Below are 5,830 nucleotides of genomic sequence, written 5' to 3' on the forward strand. Positions count from 1 at the left end.
GTCTCTCCAGGCCTCTCTGAAATCATCCTGCTGTTGAAGTATTTTATTACCTTTCCCATTCACTCAGTGAAGGAGAACAGTCAGGTAGTAAGTTTCAAAAAAGAAGAGAGACTGCTCAGATGAGGATGGAAAGATTAGAGAACGAGACTGCTAAATTAAGAAATTGCTAAACTTTTTGGCATCATTCTTTCATTTTACTCTCATATTAGCCTTGTGAAGAACAAAAGATAGGTATTATCAGTTCTATTTTATAGATACAGAATCTAAGATTCAGAGAATTTAAGATATTTGTTTGAAAAGACATAGTAAGTGACACTTCAATCTAGGTCTATTACCTCCAAATCCATATTTCTATTATACTGAGCTGTTATGGAGTCTCTATTGGGGCAAAAGCCATCCCAAAGGGGTGAAAGGCATAACGAGGAAGACCAAAGCCATTACAAGAACATAGTGTCCAGCAAATAACCTTTTTATATTTATCTGGGAACTTACTCAGATTGACCAGCACATAGCCTTAAATATCTGAGCATCTAACCATCTGCACCTTGTACCCAGGGCCTGGTTATCAAACCCAGTTCCCAAACAGTAAATCAAAACATTAGCTAGACTACATTAATGTATGAAGATGCTCTATAGTTACTTCTTCCTTTGTCTAATTTCTATAATTACCATGGGACTTTTTTATGGCCATAAAAGTGTCTGCATAAGAATGTAAATCTGCTAATTGATCAAAAGTGACTGGTATATTAACTCTAGATTGCCTATTTCATTGGGCTTGTATTCTACAGAGTTCACTATACTCAGAAAACCGGAACAACTTTTGTCTGGGTTCTAAACATGTCTTTGCTACAGATTTCCAATCACTAGGGTTAAAATTTCTTAAGCTAAATTTTCTAATATCATCTTAACATAAGACGATGTAGACCCATAAAGAGTGCAAGCTTTTTTCAGATCTTTGATAATTTCCAGATTAAAAGGAGTGTATCTTTTCCTTTCTTGATCTAAAGAGTCAAACTCTTCAATCACAGGGTATGCTTCTATTCTCAAATCAGATGTATCCTGTCTTTCCTCTTTAGTTTTATTTATTTATTTATTTAATAGCCTTTTATTTACAGGTTATATGTATAGGTAACTTTACAGCATTGACAATTGCCAAACCTCTTGTTCCAATTTTTCCCCTCTTACCCCCCCCACCCCCTCGATGGCAGGATGACCAGTAGATGTTAAATATATTAAAATATAAATTTCCTCTTTAGTTTTAACTAATGCTTTTTGTAATTGTGTGATAGGGGGTGGACAAAACTGCTGCATGTGTGGTACTGATGGTGTCACTGCCCCTCCCCATCCTCCTCTCTCTACCCACAAAGGCAAAATTGAGGGGAGAGGGTCAGGAGATGGGAAAGTGCCTAAGGGCACTTGCTGAGCAGCACTACATGCTTTAATTTCATCAGCACTGTACTTAATTCCTTTCTTGTCCTATTCTTCATGCTTTTCAGCTGCTTTGTCAGTACCATCCCCCTTCTGTTCTTTCTCCTTTTTCCTTATTTTAAAACTTATGGGATTCCTTAAAGCCAATTGTATTTTGTTGTATATATAGAATGTTTCCTCAGGAATTGAATCAGGACCTTTATCTTCATAACATTCAAATAGTTGCTTTCCCACTAGTTTCCATTTATCTGGCTCTAATTTTTCTTCCTTAGAGAACCAAGGAGATGTGCACTCTAATATTTCTAAGGGTCCAATGATCTGCTCCCAAGTTACCAACAAACCTTGCTTCTTTATTAACCTAACTATGCTTACTACACACTTCCCTTGGGGTGGGGAAGGCTCTTTTCTTGGTATTTGCCCCATTTCAGCTGAAAAATGAAAGTGACTAGTTTTTTTTAAAGGCATGTCTAAATTTGCCAAACTCACAGATTAGCTATCATTCAAGCAGTCCTTGTAATGCTTGAGAAGCCAGGAAATGAAGAAGCCTAAGAGACTAGTACAGTAGGTGCAGTACCCGTGCTGCTTTAATATTCCAACGGTAAATAGAGGGACTTAAAAAAAAAAGGCAGCGAGAAATTTTAAAAAGAATTGGTGATATTTTTTGCTTTTCTATCATCTTTATTTCCAAATATATGCCTGTACCCTTCCCTCTCTAAAAAAACAATTATTTGTAGCAAATAGATTTTTTTAAAAGGAAAAAATCCTCTTGAGTTTTTTCTTCCTGGCCACTTCCAAGGTAAAAACAGCTATGAGCTGCTTGGTAGAGTGAGAGCAGTGATTGTCTTATCTCCCATCTTGCCATTAAAGAGGGCTTAAGGGGCCTCTGTTTTCTTTTTTGGTTTATTTTTTTTCTAATCTTAGATAAATAAGGATTATGAGAAGAGAATGTCCCAGTGGTTGGTGAGAGTAGGGAATCCATTAAAACCACCAGAAATCCAAAAGAGAAGTACAACCAATAGCAGAAACAAAAGAGTTTGAGAAGGTGCTAATGAAAACAGCAAAGTGGTTGCCATAACTATCTCAGCTATGTGGATCAACCTATCAGTGTGCTAACAGGAGCCTGAGTAGATGACTTCCTTAGAAGAAGACTTGGTGCAGATTCTAAGAAGGAAGAAAAGAACTTCTAGGACCAAACATTGTGAAATAACCCTCTGTTCCATGTGGCTGTTATACATATGCCATACTTTGTTCTTTAATATCCACTCTTCCCTGCAATGGTGTATGTGTGTGTGTGTGTGTGTGTGTGTGTGTGTGTGTGTGTGTATACGTGAGAGTATGCCTTTTTAGTGTAGGAGGATTCTTTTGTAATTTCTGTTCTTGAGGTATCTTCTTAATCAATGTGCTTTTATAAAAGCTCCAAAAAAAGGAAAGAAAGAAATGAGAAAAAAAAAAATCACAAATAGTTTAGTAAAACTAACCAGCACATAAACCTAGTACTGACAATATATATGCAATATACTATGTGGCTCACCAACTGTGATCTCTCACTTCTGTAAAGAAGGGAGGGAGGTGCATTTTTCATCCTGGAAGGAATTTCTAATGTAAAAACACTTGCTATAGGCCAGCTAGAGCCAAATCCAGAAGCAATGTGGCTTCTGTTCTGGCTTTTCAGGACAGCGATACTGAAGGTAGGAAGTGTAGAGTGTTGTGCTGTGGTTTGGGACTCACAGTCAGACAGCCACCAGGAGCCCCTAGGTTCAATTTATATCTAAACCTAGCTATTATGTCACAACTCTTGGTGCTTATAATCCAAATGCAAAAGAGGAGGATTCTGAGGAGTCTATTATGGTTCAAGAGTCTCCCAAAAATTCAGCAGAAATTCCAGTGATTAGCAAGGGAGAAGAGGAAGATTCATATAGGTATGACTTTAGCAGGGATTTGAAATGTTCATTATTATAATCTCATGACTTTGTGCACCAAAGAGGAAGTTCTTGAAGTGGAACCATTTCAAGGTGGCCAAAAAATACAGTAAAAAAAGTGGACCAATGATTTTAGCAGATGAATCAAAAAATCTTGCAGTGGAGAAATTAGAACTTGTAAAATAACAGAACTTAAATACTTACAAATGCACTTATCAAATTATCTCTGAGAAGCTAAGTTGTGGTTCAAAAAACACTGGATCTTGTACTAGACTGATATATTAAGAGAAAAAAAGAGAAAATAAGAAACATAATAAAACTGACTCACTGTCCTTTCAGCTCTTCCAGATAATGCCACTCAGAGGCAATTCAGCAATGGATTTACTGACCTGAATTTGAAGTCTCTGGCTGTCCCTAAAGAACTCAGTTACGATGCAAATATTCAGAAACTGCTGGGTAAAATGGAGAAACTCTTCTGTGAGCTATTACTTTTTAAAATTACAAGTGTGAACACTTTGATGAACAAAAGAGTAAGAAGATACATTAATGACTGTGAAACAATATGAAAGTGTCAGGATTGAATATGATGAATACTGAACTGATTTGGAAGAACTAAATCTTGGATCACCTGATGTAAACACTGCCAAAGATTGAGTAGTCACAGCATCTGTTCCAAGCACATAAGGAAAAATATGATAAAATACACAATGATGTATCCATCAAATTGAAATTTCTAGAAGAAAATAAGGTTAAAATATTGCACAATCAGCTAGTGCTTTTCCACAATGCCACTACAGCATACTTTACTGGGAATCAGAAGCAACTTGAAACTCAAACAGTTGCACATCAAGCTGAAAACTCTGAGAGTGTGTGCCCCATCCTGGCTTGAAGAACAGTTTTTCCAAATCTGGGGAAAAAAAAAAAAGACTTATTGTCATCTGAGAATCCAATAAGAATTAAAAGCAAAAAGAAAAAGGAGGAGAGGACCCTTATGTTGATTCTCGGACAGCTTTAATTTTTCTTTTTAATACTTTAACAATTTAACTCTTCAAATTTTTGGGAAGATGGATGGCTTTAATGTAAATAGAATTTCCAGAATCCAAACATAACTTTTCTTTTGAGAACTTTTTTTCTTTTTGTGAGGATTTCTGGCTAATTTCTATAATTTGAAAACATCTAAAGTAACTTGGTACAGACAAGATATGAATATGTGGTTTCAGGTCATCAAGATGTGGGCCAGTTTAGTCTTTTCCAGAGAGAGATTTCCATGATTTGTATCAACATCTAATATTTTATATTTTAAGCATCTTTTCATATTAATATGTTAAAATTTTTTCACATATTATTTTAAAGAAGAGAGTAATACTATTTTACAGAGTGAAATTATAGGACATTTCTGCAGCATATAAACAAAGGAAGTAGCTAATAGATGGTTGATTAATTTAAGGGATTGCAATAGATTCATAATTTAAGAATGGAGTTATGCTGCTAAAAGTTTGTTTTAAAAACTGTGAACAAGGAAGAATCATGCAGTCTTTTCCACAAAGCTTATAAAATTACATTGTATTATGTAAAGACTTTGATTGGGTGCTTTTAATTATTGATTTTTTAAAATTTTTACTATAAAGTGAAACCTGCTTGTTTGAAGAGACCACCTACTTGCCATTTGGTTGATCTTGGGCTTTGTGACAGTTAACTTTGGAATACAACTTCTTGGTCAAATTTCCAGTCTAAAAATCTGTGATAGAAAGCTTTTAAGGCAGTGCTGTCCTTTGAATAAACTATATTTTAGACAGGTTTCACTGTAATAACACCATACTAGCCTGAAATCACAGAGTAGTGCCTTCTTTGATAGAATAATTCCCTTTGAACCAGTGTATATAATCCACAGGATAGCCCCTTCCAAATATATAGAAATATTGAATTTCTTTGTACTCATTTTAAAGTTTATGATTAAAGTACTCAGTTTAAAGTTTATGGAAAAATCACTTTTTAAGATGTGATTCCTTTTGAGGAATAGTAAGTAGAAGGACCTTTTTCCTTCCTTTTTGACTTGGGGAGAGTACAGTTCAATAGTAGGAAGAAGGAAGGAGACAATAAGAAAAAACAGTAACTGAAGGTCAGTGTTGAATTCTTGTGAGTGATCTGTCTTGCTTTCCTTTCTTATTAGTGTAATCTTTATTAAATGTAAATTCTTTGTTAATTTTTTATTGTAGGAATTATAAATTAATATTATTTTGAGAGGTATCATTACAGATGTCCACTTATTTTGTGCTAAAATGAAGTACTCAAATATTGTTGTTATTTACAATTATGTTAACTATATGATTTGTTATATATGTTCAAATACTTTTAACTGAAATGCATTTTGAGTTATCCTGCTTTTCAATGCCTAACACAATGTAACATGACTGTAAACCTCAAGCCTATATATTAGTATTTTGACAGAGCCTTCATCTAACACAATTTTTTCTTGTGATGCT

The 5,830-nt window shown here is 34.8% G+C and overlaps 1 pseudogene; it reads left to right on the plus strand.

The window, feature by feature from the left end:
* The first annotated feature begins 3,273 nt into the window (after positions 1-3,273).
* Positions 3,274-4,321, plus strand: LOC100932282 (annotated as a pseudogene).
* The last annotated feature ends 1,509 nt before the right edge of the window (positions 4,322-5,830 follow it).

The sequence above is a fragment of the Sarcophilus harrisii genome, chromosome 4 (genome assembly GCF_902635505.1).
Source record: "Sarcophilus harrisii chromosome 4, mSarHar1.11, whole genome shotgun sequence".
Classification (NCBI taxonomy): domain Eukaryota; kingdom Metazoa; phylum Chordata; class Mammalia; order Dasyuromorphia; family Dasyuridae; genus Sarcophilus; species Sarcophilus harrisii.